The sequence below is a fragment of the Carcharodon carcharias genome, chromosome 27, assembly GCF_017639515.1.
Source record: "Carcharodon carcharias isolate sCarCar2 chromosome 27, sCarCar2.pri, whole genome shotgun sequence".
NCBI classification, from domain to species: domain Eukaryota; kingdom Metazoa; phylum Chordata; class Chondrichthyes; order Lamniformes; family Lamnidae; genus Carcharodon; species Carcharodon carcharias.
This window is the reverse complement of record NC_054493.1, coordinates 11,598,882-11,618,437: the sequence shown is the minus strand read 5'-3', so window position 1 is coordinate 11,618,437 and position 19,556 is coordinate 11,598,882. Positions and strand designations below refer to the sequence as shown.

General features: G+C 43.0%; 1 pseudogene; it reads right to left on the bottom strand.

The window, feature by feature from the left end:
* Positions 1–2,485: 2,485 nt before the first annotated feature.
* Positions 2,486–19,556, bottom strand: part of LOC121270171 — a 33,639-nt pseudogene continuing 16,568 nt past the window's right edge.

Genomic DNA, 19,556 nt, shown 5'->3' with positions numbered 1-19,556 from the left:
ATGTTCAAAGGAACCTGAGTGTCCTCACTCATGAGTCACTAAAAGCTAGCATGCAGTGCAGCAACAAATTAGGAAGGCAAATGGAGGACAGGAGTAAACATGTCTTGCTGCCATTGTATAGGGCCTGGGTGAAGGCACATCTGGAGTATTGTGCACAGTTTTAGACTCCTTATTTAGGGAAGGGTGTATTTTCCATAGAGGGAGTGAAAAGAGGGCTCGCCAGACTAATCCCTGGGATGGTAGGATTGTGTTATTAGGAGAGATTGAAGAAAATGGGCCTGTATCCTCTAGAGTTTTTAAGGATGAAAGGTGATCTCATTAAAACTTACAAAATTCTTACAGGGCATGACAGGATTTCCAGCATCCGCAGTTTTTTGTTTTTATAAATATGGATATGTTTTCCCTGGTTTATGAGCCTAGAACGAGAGGACACCATCTCAGAATAAGGGACAGGTCATTTAAAAGTGAGATGAGGAGGAATTTCTTCACTCAGAGGGTAGTGAACCTGTTGAATTCTCTATCCCAGAGGGCTGTGGAAGCTCAGTCATAGAGCATGTTCAAGACAGAAATTGATAGATTTCTGGATACGAATGATGCCAAGAGAAACTATTGGAGAAAATTCTGAAGGAGAGAATCTATCTCCACTTGGAGAGGCAAGGTTTGATCAGGGATAGTCAGCATAGCTTTGTAAGAGGGGGTCATGCCTAACAAATTTGATTGAATTTTTTGAAGTGGTGACCAGGTGTGTAGATGAGGGTAGTGCAGTTGATGTAGTTTATATGGATTTCAGCAAAGCCTTTGACAAGGTCCACAATGAGAGGCTTATAAAGAAGGCAAATGCACATGGGATACAGGGTAATTTGATAAGGTGGATTCAAAATTGGCTTAGTTGTAGGAGGCAGAGGGTGATGACAGAAGGATGCTTTAGTGACTTGAAGCCAGTGTCCAGTGGCGTACCACAGGGATCTGTGCTCGGTCCCCTATTATTCGCCATTTATATAAACGACATAGATGACTATGTGGGGGGTAGGATTAGTAAGTTTGCAGATGACTCACGGGCAGCAGAGTTTTGGATGATCTCATGTTTCCGTGTGGGGGTGGGGTGAATGTGAGAGGCTGGTCAGGAATGCATTAGATTCGTCAAGTCCAAAAGTAACACTAGCATGGGTTTCAGCAGCAGATGAGCTGGGGGTGGGGTGGAGACAGGCGATGTTATGGAGATTGAAATATCTGGTATTAGTGATGGTGTCGATATGTGGTCAGAATCTCATCTTGGGATCAAATCTGACACCAAGATTTTGGACAGTGTGGTTCAGCCTCAGACAGTTCCCAGGAAGAGGGATGGACTCGGTAGTTAGGGAACGGAATTTGTAGTGGTGACTGAAGACAACGGCTTTGGTCTTTCCAATTCTTAATTGGAGGAAATTTCTGCTCATCCAGTGCTGGATGTCAGATAAGCAGTTTGATAATTTAGTAACAGTGGAGGAATGGAGAGGGATGGTGGTGAGGTAGAGCTGGATGTTGTCAGTGTAAATGTGAAAACTAACACGGTGCTTTTGGATGATGTCACCTAGTGACAGCACGTGGATGAGAAATAGGAGGGTCCAAGGATAGATCCTAGGGGACATCAAGTTCAGGAACTTAGGAGAGGAAAGGGAGGTTGGAGATGAGCTGGTAGTTTGCAAGGACAGCGGGTCAAGGGTTTTCTTTTAGGATGATCAATATGAATTAGGAGAAGGAGGAGGCCATTTGGCCCCTCAAGCCTGCTCCGCCATTCAATAAGATCATGGCTGATCCGAATGTAACCTCAACCCCACATTCCTGCCTACCTCTGATAACCTTTCACTCCTTTGTTAATCAAGAATCAATCTAGATCTGCATTAAAAATAGTCAAAGACTCAGCTTCCATCACCTTTTGAGGAAGAGAGTTCCAAAGACTCGCAACCATCTGAGAGAAAAAAATTCTCCTCATTTCTGTCTTAAATGAGTGACACCTTATTTTTAAACAGTGACCCCCCCACCCCCCGCCCCCCCCAGTTCTAGATTCTCCCACAACAGGAAACCTGACGGTGAATTTCAGAGACAGAGATATCAGCTAACATGCAGAAGTTGGATGGTCAGCAGTTTAGTGTGAATAGGGTCAAATATGCAAAAGGCAGGTCTCATGGACTTGCTGAGCTCCGACAGGGATTGACAAGAGATAGGAGAGAAACTGGAGAAAGATTCAAGTTCAGTGCTCGTGCAAAGAGGAACTTTAAAGACAGTTTGGCCCAGTGGGCTAGTGGGAGTGAGGGAAGCAGCAGAGGCAGACGATCAGATTGTTTCAATCTTAGTGACAAGGAAGTTCCAGCTTCACTTCTTGTTGGAGGTGAGGATGAAGGAGATTGGGGAGAAGGAGAGCCCTTCAAAAGGAACTAACTTGTGTTAGATATGTTAAAAAGATTCAACACACTGTGTTTAACACAAATCTGATTTATTTGATTTCTTTCCAGAATATCATCCCCTATAACTGGGCTGTTGTTTATGAACATCAGCAGAAACAGACCCAACTGAACATGACTCAGTCCTCAATGTGACTTCCTGCAAAATCCAATCACTGTAATTTCTTGTGAACTTGCTGATGCCTCAGCAGGTGGGATGACTGAGTGAATCCCTTTCCACACTCAGAGCAGGCGAAAGGTCTGTCCCCAGTGTGAATGCGCTGGTGTTTCAGCAGATTGGATGAATTATTGAATCCCTTCCCACGCTTGGAACAGGTGAGCGGTCTCTCCCCAGTGTGAATTCGCTGGTGTACAGTGAGTTGAGATGATTTCCAGAACCCAGTCCCACAGTGAGAGCACCTCAATGGTCTCTCATCAGTATGAACACGTTGATGGATCACCAGTTCCCCGGAACTTTTAAAGCACTTCTCGCAATCCAGGCATTTGAATGGTCTCTCGTCAGTGTGAACTCGTTGGTGGGACATCAGCTCGGCAGAACTTTTAAAGCACTTCTCACAGCGAAGGCATTTAAAAGGCCTCTCATCAGTGTGAACTCGCTGATGTTTCAACAAGTGGGATGACTGAGTGAATCCCTTCCCACACACTGAGCAGGTGAATGGTCTCTCCCCAGTGTGAATTCACTGGTGTTTCAGCAGGTCAGATAACTGAGTGAATCCATTCCCACACTCAGAGCATGTGAACAGTCTCTCTCCATTGTGAACTCGCTGGTGAGCCATCAAGTGGGATGACTGAGTGAATCCCTTCCCACACTTTGAGCAAGTGAATGGCCTCTCCCCAGTGTGAGCACGTTTGTGTCCTAACAGATTGGATAACTGAGTGAATCCTTTCCCACACTCAGAACATGTAAATGGCCTCTCCCCATTGTGATCTCGCTGGTGTTTCAGCAGGCTGGATGACTGAGTGAATCCCTTCCCACACTCAGGGCAGGTGAACGGTCTCTCCCCAGAGTGACTGCGCCAATGCGTTTCCAGGTCAGAAGGGTAACTGAACACCTTCCCACAGTCCCCACATTTCCACGGATTCTTGCCAGTGTGACTGCGCTTGTGTCTCGACAGGCCAGATGATCGGCTGAAACCTCGTCCACACACAGAACATGTGTACGGTTTCTCTCCACTGTGAACGGTGCTTTTTCCTTCCATGTTCAAAATCTGATGATATTCAGGTTACGATAAATTCGGCAACTCTATCAGATCCTGATGTGGTGTCTGGCTTGAATTTCCTGACTGCAAATCCCCCCCCTTCTAATACCCTGTGAAACTGATTTAAAATAGAAAAAAACTGAGTGAGAGAGAACCCACAAAAACAGGTTGTGAAACTGAGCAGAATGAATCTGGTAATTTGTGGGGCTGGCACCAGGAAAAAGTGACCATGAAAACTGCTGGATTATCAAAAAATCCAACTGGTTCACGAATGTCCTTCAGGGAAGGGAATCTGTCATCCAGCCTGGACCTACGTAAGACACTGCCCTCAATGGCAAGGGAGAGATGGGAGAGAGAGAGAAAGAGAGAGATGTGCTGAGGCTGTGGCAAAGGAAAGGGATTTTACATATCTACAATTCGACCAGGACTTTGACAGAAACATTAAACCCTCAACCTCCTTACCTAGAAGGACCAGGGAAGCAGGTGTATGTGAACACCACCACCTCCAGGTTCTCCGCCAAGGCACACCGCGTCTTTACTTGTTCTAACATCCAGTACTGGATGAGCAAATATTTCCTCCATTTAAATATTGGAAAAACCAAAGTCGTTGTCTTCAGTCCCCACTACAAACTCCACTCTCCAGCCACCGACTTCAACCCTCACCCCAGTGTCATGAAACTAACATCTAATTTTCTTAATATTTTTCTGGGTTATTGTGAAGTAGGTTTATTGGGGTAAGTATAGTTAGGTCTGTGTGTGATTTAATTACATTTTGTAGTCAAGCAGACTTTAAATCATCAAAAGAAGCTAGGTGCTTGACATGTTAATGAGTAAACATGGACGCTGGCTTAGCAAGTAAGGAATGAAGGGCATTTGCATTTTTAGATAAATGAAGGGATATTTGGATTTCAAAGGGATTGTAGTCTGTTTGCAAGTAGCCAGATAAGCAAGGCTAAGGAATGTGTTATTTTTCCCAAAGGTTACTGATAATATATTGTCAACATTAAACTTTTATGTTATGAGGAAGATACAGTTTCAAAGACATATGGAACAACAGAATTTACATATTAAAAAGATAGAAACATATGTAAAGGAGAATGAAAGTTTATGTGTGAGAAGGCCATGTAACATCTAACCAGAGTGTGTGAAATAGCCTTTATGAAACCTCCAGCATGTGTGCATAAGTCTGCTATGCAACAAAACTTTTTGTTTATTTTATTCATTCACAGGATATGGGCTTTGTTGGCTTGGGCCAGCATTTATTGTCCATCCCTAGTTGCCCTTGAGAAGGTAGTATTGAGCTGCCTTCTTGAATCACTGCAATAAAAGCCGGAGAAAAGCCATTTGGAACTCCACTGTCCAGGGTATTGTGTTAGCTTGCTGAGTATGTTTTAAATCTGAAATTTATTGTGAATGGTTGCTTTAAAGGGAGTGCACCTGGGGTTCAGGTTAATTAGGAATTTTAGGAGTTATTATAGTAGTAATTGAAATAAATGTTTGTGCTTGGCATCTTTTATTTTGTTAATAAATATTTTAATGCATTTTTTTTAAATCGCTGAAGGTCTTGTTGGACCTATTACTTCTGAATTCAGTGCACACATCCCGTAATAAATACAAATTGTAAAACCGTTGTGATAGTGCAACAAAGTTTCCCTCTTGGATTTGGTATGCCTGGCACACATCATCTGCCATGTCATAACACTGGCAGCAGTCTGAGGCTGAACCAGACTGTTCACAACCATGGCGTCATATTTCAACCCAAGATGAGTTTTCAACCGCATGTCTGGATCATCACCAGCAACTTCTATTTCGATGTAAGTCTCAGTTCATCTGCTGCTGAAACTGTCATTCATTCCTTTGTTACCTCTAGCCTTAACTATCCTAACACAGTCCCGGCCAGACTCCCACATTCAACCTCCCTGTAATCTTGCCCGCGTGCTTACTCACAGAAAGTCTAACTCACACATCACCCCTGTGCTCATTAAGGTACAAAGGTTCTGGGTTAAGAAGCACCTAAGTTTTAAAATTCTCATCCTTGTTTACCTACATGGCTGTGATTATCCCTATCTCTGTAATCTCCTCCAGTCACACAACCTTTAAGATCTCTGTAACTCATCTAACTTGAACATTCCTGATCTGAATCACTCCATCAGTGTTGGCCGTTCTTTCAGTTACTAGGCCCCCAAGCTCTGGAATTTCCTCCTTAAATCTCTGCTGCTGTTTACCTCACTTTCCTCCTTTGAGACACTCTTTAGAGGCACAATATAAATACAAATATGTATATTGGACATATTTCACTGTTCATCATCACTGGGTGAATAACCTGTAACTCCTGACCTAACAGCATTGTGGAAGCACCTTCACCACACAGACTGCAGCAGTTCAAGAAGGTCAAACATCATCTTCTCCACAGGTAACGGGATGGGTAATATATGCTGCTGGTCTTGTTAGTGACAACAAATCCCAAAAATAAAATTTAAAAATATGTATATGTAAAATAGATTAAAAACATTAGAGAAATACTTGTTCCTAAAACAATACTATTTTACATGGTACAGACAGACAGGATCCGCTCAACAACCTGATCTCCCCAGAATCTATCTCTTGACAATTTTACATTGGAAATTTCTGGGCCTGACTGGGTTCCATCATCCTCAGGGTTGAACCCAGCAGCTTCTCCTCCATTTCCACTCCAGCTCAAGCTGACGCACCAGAGGCTTTGATAAGAAAATTGGATAAGCACCTGAGAAAAAAGTAAGGCTGCAATTAAAGGGCAGGGGAGTGGGACGAGTTGATTTGCTCTTGTAGAGAGCCAGCAAAGGAACAATGGGCAAAAAGCCTCCAACCGTTTTGTAATCATTCTAGGATTGCATGAGAAAGGACCTACACTCGAGGCCAGGGACCAACGTCTGGAAGGAACACCCACCCCGATATAAATCAGTTCTTAATTGATCCATCTCTGATTCTAGGCTCAATTCTGTGACCAACAACGGCAATAAAACAAAAAATTGCGGCTGCTGGGAATCTGAAATAAACAGAGAAAATGCTGAAAATACACAGCAGTTCAGGCAGTAATTGTAGAAAGAGAAAGAGAGTTAACATTTCAGGATGTGCAGAATGAATTACAAGGAATAAAAATGGAGCAGAATTTGATCGTCAATACAAGCTCAGAAGCAGAAAAGAAATGATCTCTAATGCAGGGAAACAATTCCAGACCATGGGAGGATAAAGCTTGTAAATCAGCAGTGAATGGCAGGGGGATGACCAGCACGAGAAACCTCATTTAGACACATCTGGCAGAAATAACAGGAAAATACCAAACATGGTTAAAAGAAATGCATTATTAGAGGCAGACAAAGTGAGACAATGGCAGAGAGGTGATTGGGTAGGGCAGAGGTGAAAGAGCAATGGATGGACATGGGTTCAGATCCACATCAAAGGAGCAACCCCAGCCCCAGAGCCATGGAGCCAGAACACACCACTAGAAACTCTAAGCTGTAGGTGAATGTCCAATAGTACTCACCTCTGAAACAATGTCACTGTTTTCAAATTTAAAATCTCCTGCTGGAGCCTGCAGCTGTAAAGCTATCAGAAGCACCAAAGTCAGAGCAAAATATGGTAGTTTTCAAATCTTCTACTCCCTGTAAAAGGAGATTACAAAAGTTATGTGTCAGTTGAGGTTAGACATTAAGAAGAGACAAATATTTCTCTTGATTTCCACTTGCTGTGTGTAAATCCTCCCCTTCTAACCCCCTGTAAAAGGATTTTCCAAAATCCATCACTGTCAGTCCAGGACAGAAACTCACACCATTCTCTCCCCCCTCTCTTGCCCAGGATTACTTAAGCAAGGACAAATGTGCATTGGAAGCAGCTCAGAGAAGCTTCGCTAGGCTGATTCCTGGAATGAGTGTTTGTCTTATGAGGAAAGGTTGAGCAATATTCATTGGAGTTTAAAAAAATGAGAGGTGATTTTATTGAAACAAGCAAGATTCCAAGGTAGCTTGACAGGGTAGATGCTGAAAGAATGTTTTCCCTCATAAAGGAATCTAGAACCAGGGGCACAGTGCAAAAATAAAGGATCTCCCATTTAACACTGAGGGGGAGAAATTTCTTTCCCTCTGAGGATTGTCAGTCTTTGGAATTCTCTTCCCCAGTGAGCAGTGGAGGCTGGTCATTGAATATATTCAAGGCTGATCAGCCATGATCTTATTAAGTGGGGTTGCAGACTTAATGGGCTGAATGGCCTGCTCCTAATTCTGATGTTCCCATTTTTATGTTCTTCAGATGGCCACTCATGCACCCTGCAGCATGTTGCCCATTCGCTAATCTCGGCCTGTCATTAGCTCCTGTGCGCAGAGTGGGCGCAAAATCGGTGATTTTTCTCTCCTGGGCACCGTCAACCTGGCGCTCCGCCCACACTGTGTTACGTCACCAAAATGGACCCGCATGCGCACTGCTATCGCTGAAACAAGATGGCGGACGTTACCCTGAGCCTAAACCTGGGAAAAAGCCCCAGAGCTGCATATGCGGGACCTGCACGATCTTATTCGGGGCTTGAGGCCTACACCGGACGTTTATGAAACCTCTCCCTCCCACATCCCAGCTCCATTTCTCCCTCCGCTCCGCCCGCTCTCACCCATCAACAAAAGCCTCTCCCTCACTCGTACATCTCCGAGCAAAGTGAGACTGCGCATGTTCCAAATAGTTAAGCATTGCGCCTGCGCATTAGTCTCATGCAGTGTGTGTAGAGCATAGTCACACCCGCAGGGGATGTTGGGTTACAGCAGAGCCATTGAAATATCCAAACACAAAGTAGCAAATAACCTTGTTTCGCAATTAAGATATACTAATTTTTTAAAAATATGTAAATCTTCGCAAATCTGTGCGCTACTATGTTGCATTCCTTAAAGTGATGTAAACAACTGCTCTCCTATGGAAATACACTGAGATTTAAAAACTTTTCCCATTGGTTTCCTCTCACTTCCTTCCTGAAGGTATTGACTCTGCCTGGTTTCAATCTCACAGTCTCTGGTTTCTCTATCTTTCTCTCTGTATCTCCTGATACTGAATAAACCGTCTGGTTTCAATCCCACAGTCTCTGGTTGCTCTATCTTTCTCTCTGCATCTCCTGATACCGAATATTCGCTGTTTTATTGAATAATCCAGCACAGATGGAAACCACTTGGCCCACCATGCCTATGCAGGCTCTTTGGAAGATCTATCCACTTAATTCCACAGCCCTGTTGCCACTGTCAAAATGATATCTATCTGCTGTAGTAATGCAAGAGGTGAATGGAAAGGGTTTTCCAATTGGACACTTCTCAGGCACACTTACCCCTGTGCACAGAGCAAATATTAATGGTTCACGGAATTAAGAACAGAATTATGGAAAAACCCAGCAGGTCTGGCAGTATCTGTGGAGAGAGAAACAGAGTTAATGTTTCCAGTCCAATATGACTCTTCTTCAAAACAGAACTGGACAGTCTTTTGTCCTGTGTTCTGACATTAAAACTTACTGTGCTTTGTTTCTTTATTAGAAACAATATCACTTTCATTGCATTTTGTTCCATGACATATTTGTCATTTAATCTCTCCCACCCTCTAGCCTATCCTTGACCTTCTCTTTTGTTCACCCCATTTTTTCAACAGCATAAAACCTGCCCTATGTCTGCCCCTCTTCAGTTCCAAAGAAGTCAGATTAACTCTGTTTCTCGCTCCACAGATGCTGTCAGACCTGCTGCATTTTCCCAGCACCTTCCATTTTCATTGCAGATTTCCAGTATATTGCTTCCATTTGGGGTTCACTGGTTAGTTAAACACACAAGAGGACCCAGTACAGTTTATTTCAACAATTCCACATACCCAATAGACTTCATTGACATTATTAATTAAGCACCAAGTTAAGGCACTATTTCTGGTGTGATAGACTAATGAATAATGGAGTTACAAATCAAAGATATTAATACTCTGCAACCTCACAAATACCAATTGGTTGGGATGTTCCAGTATGAAAGACCCCAGATACTTGTCAGGTGAAAGAGGCCGTGTCCAACTGACCTTTTAAAGTCACATCACTGTTGAACTCATCTGGGATTTATGTGGATTTTATGAAAGTGTTAGGCTCGTGCTGCATCTTTGATTCCCTATGACAGCTGTAGTATCCTTATTATATACCCAGCATAATGTTTAGCCCAGAAAGCTGAGGTTATTGTGATCACAGCTCTTCAAACCGCTACTGACAGAATCACCATCTTTTCTGAAAGCTCCTTTGGTTGTAACTCCCTCAAGGAAAACTTAATTTGCGAGCAAAAAAAATGCAGCTACTTCACCGCAGAAAGGAAACGACTCACCCACTAATCTGATCTCCGAATGATTTGGGATATTGCTGGTAAGTATCCAAGACAAGTTGCTATTTGTAAGGTGAAGGTACATCAGCAGCAGTAGTTAGTGAAGAGGGTGATGGTAATAGCCAGGCAGACTGACTCACCAGGAGAGCATCTCCAGAGAGGATTCCATGGGATCCACCCAAAACTCCATCATTGGCACCAGTATGACAGACTCCAGTTAAACCTGTTTTAAAAACTTGTCAGGACCCTGACCCTGATGTGACTGTGGTCAAAGAGGCTGTGCACCATAGGAAAAAGGTTCCTTCATTCCTCGCAGGAAGTAAGGAATCAGTCGTCCTACATGATGAAGTTTTCTATCACTAGGATGGCTCTAATTTGATTTGGGTCACACCTCGATGCCTTAGAAAGTAATGAATTTTGTTTAGGGATCAAACTGGGGACATGTTTCCCTTCAGGGCTCTCGATATGTTCATAATTACTATTGGTAGCTGAAGATGCAATTTATCCTGTGTATCATCTGTGCCCAGATTAATCTGGCCCTGTGAAATGAAAGGTCCCAATGGACATGACCATATGAATGATGTTCCCTGGGAAACATTGCAGATTGATGATACGGGCCCACTATCCACAGTAAAAGGATGGGACTGGTATATCCTAGTAGTTATAGATATGTTTACCTGGTGAACTGAAGGATTACCTGTCTGTAAAAATGATGCAGTCACTACAGCTAAAATGTTGTGGGAACAGCTATTTACCAGATAGGACTTTCTGAAAAGAATAGAGAGTGACCATGCTTCTCATTTCGCAGCAGAAGTAATGCAGCACCTCTGTCATCTTGTGAGTGTGAAACAACACTTCCACATCCCCGACCACCCAGAGTCCAGTGTGATGGTCGACAGCTTTAATCAACCTATAGAAATGACACTAAAACAAGCTGTTGTGGAGGGTGCTGATGATCTGGTCGAGGCCAAAGACTGAGTTACCATTTTTCCTGGTGTCTTAATGACCATTCACTCCCCTCCTGTTCACCTCCCCGGTCACAGCCCATTTCAGCTCATGACGGGTCGGCCAATCCAGATTGTGAATCCTCCCGAGATGCCACTCCCCATTGCTACTCATCAGACTCATGACCAATTTCTTCAGAGCCTCCAACAAACCTCAGCATCCTCCCTGCTACGAGCAGTGGAGAAGATGGTGCTGCCGATCTCAAAACCTTCAGGGAGAACCACCCAACCCGTTACATTAACTGTTCAATGGGAGATGAAGCAATGTTAAAAACATTGTGAAAAGGGGTGAGGTCGGGAAGCTAATTGGGAAGGTCCATATTATGTTCTTGATAGATTGGGAAAAACAAATGTTATATTGATGAATTGGAAACGAGAGAAAGGAACACAATATCTGAGTTACCATGTAGGTCAGCATAAACTGTACAAAATGAAAAAGTCAGATAACCAGATGGAGAATAAATACTGTGTTTGATTTTATCCAACAGGGACAAGATGCGGATGGTTACTGTGCTCCTGGACTGTGTCCAGGCTGAAGTTCTGTTCCTGCCATATGATCCTCCCCCAGATTGTCCTTTCTGAGCTCCAGCCAGGTGATGCTAAACACTCAGGTGGGAAGAAAAATCCAAAACAATAGTTTCCAAACAAATCTGGTTGATTTCATATTTATCCAGAATATTAAACTCCAGACAAGTTAGAGAGGCTATTACTATCAGAAACAAACACTGACTCTCAGAATGAACATGGTTATGTCCTGGATGTGATGAACAGCAGCAATGATAGCAGAAGCCAATCCCTGCAGTCACTTGTGAATGCGTTGGTGTCTCACATGGTTGGATGTCTGAGTGAATCCCTTCCCACACCCACAGCAGGTGAATTCTATCCTGCACTGATCGTGACACTGACACTATCAACTCCTTTTACAGGATAGCAGCGAGGGAGGATTGACAGACAGAAACCTCAAACCAAACATCATATCAAAACCTGACAGTCACTCAATTCATCAGGAACTGGCTACCATCAGCCTTTAAATTTGGAAGGAGCAACGTTCTGCTTGTGGAAAAAAGATCTTAAAAATAAGTGTGATTGATAAACTCTGAGACACATACCCACCCGAGTGAGAGTGTTCCAGTGAACTGACTGTGGAAAGAGCTTTAACCAGTTACACAGTCTGAGAAAACATCACATCATTCACAGTGGGGAGAAACTGTACACGCGTTGTGTGTGTGGACAAGGCTTCAACTGATCATCCAACCTGAAGAAATCGTGGAAATGTGGGGACTATGGGAAGGGATTCAGAACTCAGTCTGTGCTGGAAATTCATCAACACAGTCACACTGGGGAGAGGCCGTTCACCTGCTCTGAGTGTGGGAATGCATTCACTCAGTTATCAAGTTTACATAAACACCAGAGAACTCATTTCAGAGAGAGACCACTCACCTGCTCTGAGAGCGGGAAGAGGTTCACTCATTCATCCTGCTGATACACCAGTGAGATCACACCAGGGAGAAACCATCCACCTCCTCCTAGTGTGGGAAGGGGTTCACTCAGCTCACCCACTCGCCTCACACCAACTCACCACTCTAACACAAGACCTTTTAAATGTTCTAACCATGAGAAGAGCTTTAAAAGCTAAATGGATCTGATGATTCACCAGCGCATTCACACTGGAGATTTCATCTGTTCCATGCGTGGGGAGGGATTCACTAAGTCAGCCTGCTGACATGCCAGTGAGTTCACAGGAGACTCCAGTGGATGGATTCTGCTGTTATTGATACTGCAAATTACATCCAATACAGAACCATGTTCATTATAACAGTTGGAGTTTGTTTCAGTTGATGTTAATAATTTCCGCAACTGCACTGGAGTTTAATATTCGGGATATAGGTTATTAAATCAGCTTTGTGACAAATACAGTGTTCGAGCCCTTGATTTCTCTAAGATAGGAGAAGACTGATTGATGTCCTGTTACTGAATGTTCCATTTTTGGGCCTTTCCTCCTTTGTTAATGGAGACTTGTATTTATATAGCGCCTTTCACAATTTCAGGGTGGCCCAATGTGCTTTACAGCCAATGAATGTCTATTGAAGTGTAGTCCCTGTTGTAATGTAGGAAATGCAGTCACCAAATTGTGCACAGCAAGATCCCACAAATAGAAATGTAACTTTGACCAGACAATCTGTTCAGTGATGTTTGTTGAGGAGAAATATGAAGCAGTACTCCAGGAAGAGCTCCCCTACTTTTTGGGATAACATCATGGGAACTTTTAGACCAACTGAGAGGGCAGAAGGGGCCATAGTTGAAGGTCTCATCTGTAAGACGGGACTTCTAACAGTGCAGTGTTCCCTCAGTACTGCATCAAAATATCAGCCTGGATTTTATGCTCATGCTTCTGGATGTGGATTTGAACCCACAACCTCCTGACTCAGAGATAAGGATGTGACCACTGAGCCACAACTAACACCTCATCATTACTCTAGATTATTTCAGTTCTCGTACCTTCAGTTACTCTCATAGACAAGTGTAAGATTTTAGTCCAGGTGTCACAGTTTGCCCAAAAAGGGGATCGAAGTTGTAGGTGATTTTAAAGCATTTTATTAAGAAACAACAGGTTGGATGATACATCAGTTAAATAGGCAGAAAAGACATACGACTCATAACAGGTGAGAATAGTTTATTGGTCCCAGATTAGACAAATGGATGGGGAGAAGCAGGGGGGGGATACTGATCTCCGTGGCTGGAGGTGACAGTATCCTCGGAATGGTTTATTGGTCCCAGATCAGGGGGATCCTGATCTCCGTGGCTGGAGGTGGCAGTCTCCTCGGAATGGTTTACTGGTCCCGGATCAGGGGTATGCTGATTTCCATGGCTGGAGGTGGCAGTCTCCTCGGAATGGTTTACTGGTCCCAGATCAGGGGGATCCTGATCTCTGTGGCTGGAGGTGGTAGTTTCTTCCTTTCTCAGTCTCCTTGAGCCAAAGTGTTCAGCTAAAGACAGCACAGATCACTGAGAAATTCTTTGTTGTCTGAAGCGACTTGCCCTCTTGAAAGGCCTTTTATATCTTATTTCTTTTGTCAATCGCTTTTTCAATTGTCCATTAGCAGGGCGCAGATATTCAGGTGAATCCCTCATATTGAGGGGCCATGAAGCGATTTTGTGGCTCAATGCTCTCTAAGACATCCTGTTTAACCTTTACTCAGACAGTTGGTTTACATTTGCATCATGAGATTCCAGCTACCCCCCTCCTCTCCTCCCACCCACCCACCCCGCTGCCCTTATCAAGTTTGCTTCAAGGGCTGTGCTAGATAACATGTCCTTGGCAGAGATAACAAGGATACACTGTCCTGTGTTTGTCAACCCAGAAACTTTCTTCAAAAATGAGAGCGTGCAAGAGAGAGGGATTCCTATAATATTCAATAAATTCAATGATTTCTTCCAGATCTCCCCATCTTGAGAAGGGAATATCCTTATTGACTGCTCACAAGCTGATTTCTGACTAACATAGATATTTCTAAGCTACGAGCTTGTTCTCCTAATGTCTTGATTACATAGCATCGATAACATACTAAAGCTTCTGGAATTATCAGAATCAGCAACTCAAACCCCTGAGCTACTACCAAGAATAAATGTAAAACTTTTTCCAATAAAATGTGATAACTATCGACTTTGATTCATCCTCCCCACCTGCAGATCATCTCACACAATTCTAAATTATTGGCATATTGTAAATACATATGGTTCAAACAAAAGTTCGTTCATGGACTTTAAAGATTCTCCAGCTCTGTTCACCTGCATTCACCTTGTGGATGTTTCTAAATCCAGATTCTATATCCCTCTTCACTTTAATTTTACTCCCTCTGATAGATACCAGTGTGATTAATTCCATCCTGATTGTTTTCTTTGTGGAGTTTGTGTCAATACCTTGATGATTTAAAATGTTGTTCTGTTGTTGAGTAGCTGAGCATGTCTGGGACCCAGACTTCAGTGCAGCTTCACCATGCATTTCAGCATTTTAGTTACTCCAGACATAACAAATCACACCTGCACACTAGTATCCCGGTATCACATATGCTCCATCTGATGTAAGCCACTCTTGAACTTTCAGATGATCTTATTGAAAGATCAAACGGGGCATCTGACTGAAGATATTTGCTTATGGTTCTGATGCCTTAGGTGAACAGACTATCAAATGCAGTTTTATTAAAAGTTCAGAGGCAAGGATATAAACATCTCCGAGAGAAAGCTATCAATTTACTCGTCCCATCTACACTTTTCTGAGTTTCACTAGAATGTACATGGCTACCAGGTTGATCTATTCTATTGAAGTGTATCCGAGGTGGGGAGAGGGGATTATTCTAATTCCCATTTGGTGGTGTGATTTATTCTATCTTTTATCCGAAGTGGAGCATCCCATTAATTACCATTCTATCTCAATCATGAGCCGTGGAGGAACTTTACCATCCAATTTAATATTCTCATAATGTGGTGTAATTGGATCAGAGACAGAAGAGCATGAAATTGCAGTCAGTTTGGAGATAACTCCCATATCAGTCGTTCTCAAGTACTTTGTCTTCAAAGATAACAAATGGGATAAAACCAAAATTTAGTTCAAAATATCACCATGTTGTCATTGGAAAGGGTTAAGCTCTCTGCTTGTTTGCAAACGCACAGAGCAAACATTCTCACATGCACACAATTGTGTCAACGTTACATAACTTCTTTTTCAGATCAAAGATGAATCGAGATACAATTTTTAACTTTGTTTTTCCAATTCTTTTGGTTTTTTAAAAAATCTTTTTCCCAAATTTTGTTTTGTTTGATTCTCTCTTCAAGTAACTTTCCAAATGACTGTGTTAAAACTGACAAAAAAATTAAAATTTAAAAAGTTACCTTTTACTGTTAAACAAAAGCTTCAACCTTGTTAGACCAACAAGATTAAAGAGGGTGGAGCTTCCCACTGGTTATGTTTCAACTTGTTTGCAAAGGTCATCACTGTCATTCCAAGATAGAAATTCAGGACAATCAATTCTAGTTTTTATGGAACATTTTTTCTTCTCTTGTTCCCCCAAAGCTGTAAATCCCCATCCCACACACTCTCTCTCTTCCCACAGCTGAATTCCAGACCCATCTCACCATTTCTTTCCTCCAGTCCCAGTTTTCTCCCTCCCTCTCCTCTGCCTGGGTTCAGTTCTCCAGCTCCTATCTGCAGACTGACAATAAAATTACTAAGTTTTATTGGGGGTTTGGGGCCTCCAGCGGGTGTTTCTGAATCCTCCCCGCCTACCTCCCAGGGTTTCCTTCCTTCCCATAGATCAGAGTCCTTATTGATTTAAGTGTAATCTCTTAATTATTGTCCTCCCCCCACACCCCTCCCCCCCCACCCACTCCATCACGCTCAAAGCTTAATTGCTGAACAAAAATTTTCATCACCACATCGAGATTGGGCCTGTTTCTGTATCAAGTAGCACTTGCTAATAAATAACCTCCTCACTAATGCTGAGCTTGGGTTCCACCAGGGTCACTCAGCTCCTGACCTCATTACAGCCGTGGTTCAAACATGGACAAAAGAGCTGCACTCTCGAGGTGAGATGAGAGTGACTGCCCTTGATATCCAGGCAGCATTTGACCAAGTTTGGCATCTCTGGCAAAACTGGAGTCAATGGGAATCAGGGGGGAACTCTATTCTGGTTGGATTCATACCTAATACAAAGGAAGATGGTTGTGGTTGTTGGAGGTCAATCATTTCATTTTCACGACATCACTGCAGGAGTTCCTCAGGGTATTGTCCTAGGCCCAACCATCTTCAGGTGTTTTATCAATGACCTTCCTCCCATCGTAAGGTCAGAAGTGGGGATGTTCACTGGTGATTGCACAATGTTCAGCACCATTCGCGATGCCTCAGCTACTGAAGCAGTGCATTTCTAAATGCAGCAAGACCCGGACAATATCCAGGCTTATACTGACAGGTGGCAAATAACATTCACAACACACAAGTGCCAGTCAATGACCATCTCCAACCAGTGAGAATCTACCCATCACTCCTTGACATTCAGTGGCATTACCTTCACTGAATCCCCCATTATCAACATCTTGGGGATTACCATTGAGCATAAACAGAACTAGACCAGCCATATAAATACTTTGGCTCCAAGAGCAGGTCAGAGGCTGGGAATCCTGCCGCAAGTAACTCACCTCCTGATTCTCCAAAGCCTGTCCACCATCTACAAGGCACGTCAGGAGTGTGATGGAATATTCCCCACTTGCCTGGATGAGTGCAGCTCCAACAACATTCAAGAAGGTTGACATTATCCAGGACAAATCAGCCCCCTTGATTGGCACCCCAGCCACAAACATTCACTTCCACCACCACCGACAAACAGTAGCAGCTATGTGTACCATCTACAAGATGCACTGCAGGAACACACCAAGGCTTTTTCGACAGCACCTTCCGAACCCACGATCTCAACTCGAACGAAAAGGGCAGCAGATATATGGGAACACCACCCCCTGGAAGTTCCCCTCCAAACCACTCACCATTCTGATGTGGAAATATATCACTATTCCTTCAGTCGCTGGATAAAAATCCTGGAGCTCCCTTCCTAACAGCACTTTGGGTGCACCTACACTGCATGGACTGCAGCAGTTCAAGAAAGCAGCTCACCACCACCTTCTCCAGGGCAACTAGGTATGGGGAATAAATGCTGGCCCAGCCAGTGAAGCCCACATCCCTTGAATGAACTTTAAAAAAAATATTATATTAATATATGACATATTACTATATCATATATTAGGCAGAGGTCATGGTCCAACAACATAGGTAATAAGAGGGATGAGGGCCTGAAAGCAGAATATAGGGAGCTAGGAAATAAATTAAAAAACAGGCCCTCAAAGGTAGTAATCTCAGGTTACTCCCAGTACCATGTGCTAGTGAGATGAGAAATAGGAGAATAGACTGGATGAATGCATTGGCTGGAGAGATGGTGTAGAAGGGAGGGATTTAGATTCCTGAGGCATGGGGACTGATTGTGGGGATGATGGGACATGTACAAGCTGGATGGGTTGCAGGACCAGGACCAGTATCCTCACAGGGGTATTTGCTAGTAATGTGGGGGTGGGTTTAAACTAGACTGGCAGCAGAATGGGAAACTGAGCGAGGAGACACAACAGAGGGAAACAAAGATAGGAGCAAAAGATAGAAAAGTAGAAAGCAAAAGTGGAAGGCAGAGGAAACGAGATCTAGCAACAAATAGGACCATAATACAAAAAGAGTTGTATAAAAAATGTTAAAAAGACAAGTCTAAAGGCACTGTATATGAATGCATGGAACATTTGCAATAAGATAGATGGATTAACAGTGCAAATAGATGTAAACAGGTACGATATGACTGTTATTACAGAGACATGGCTGCAGGATGACCAAGGCTGGGAACTGAATATCCAACGGTACTCGATATTTAGGACAGACAAGCAAAAAGGAAAAGGTGGTGTGGCATTGTTAGTTAAGGACAAAACCGGTGCAGTAGTGAGAGAGGATATTAGCTCAGAAAATCTAGATCTAGAATCAGTCTGGGTGGAGCCAAGAAACAACAAAGGGCCAAAAACATTAGTGGGAGTTGTCCATAAGCCTCCAAACAGTAGTGATAAGGTAGGGGACAGTGTTAAACAGGAAATTAGAGATGTATGTAAAATGATGCTACGGTAATCATGGGTGACTTTAAGCTGCATATAGACTGGGCAAACCAAATTAGCAAAAATACTGTGGTGGATGAATTCCTGGAGTATACAAGATGGTTTTTAGACCAGAATGTCGAAGAACGACTCGAGAACAGGCTATCCTATATTTGGTATTGTGTAATGAAGGAGAGTATACGGACTCGAAACGCTAACTGGAAGTTTCTCTCTCCAAAGGTCAGACCTACTGAGTTTTTCCAGCATTTTCTGTTTTTATTTCAGATATCCAGCATCCGCAATATTTTGCTTTTACACTAGCATAATGAGGAAATCTTTTCAGTAACAAGTCGTAAGAATTTGGAATTCACTATCGGATGGATACAGGTTCAAGAGTGACCTTCAAAAAGGAACTGGATAAATTCTTGAAGGATAAATGATGCAGGGATGAGTAAAGAATGGGGGAATGGGACTAACTGGATAGCTCGTCGAACTTGGCAGCACAGACTCAATAGGCCAACCGGCCTCCTTCTCTGCTGTACTATTAGGAGATTCTGTCATCTATAGTAATATAAAGATTCATAATAAACATGATATGATAGAATCATAGAGTACGGATGGTGGCCATTCAGCCCATTGTGCCTGTGCCGTCCCTGAAAATGTTACCAATCTGTCGCACTCCCCTGCTCTTTTCCGATTGCCCACAAATCTTTCCTTATTAAATAAAAGTGCAAATCACTTTTGAAAGTTACGATTAAATCTGCTTCTACCAGCCATTCAAACAATGACTTCAGTCTTCCCAATAATTAAATGGAGGAAATTTTCTGCACATCCACCAAACAGTCTAATAATTTACCAAGAGTGGAGAAGTCGAGAGAGGTGGTGGTGAGGCAGAGC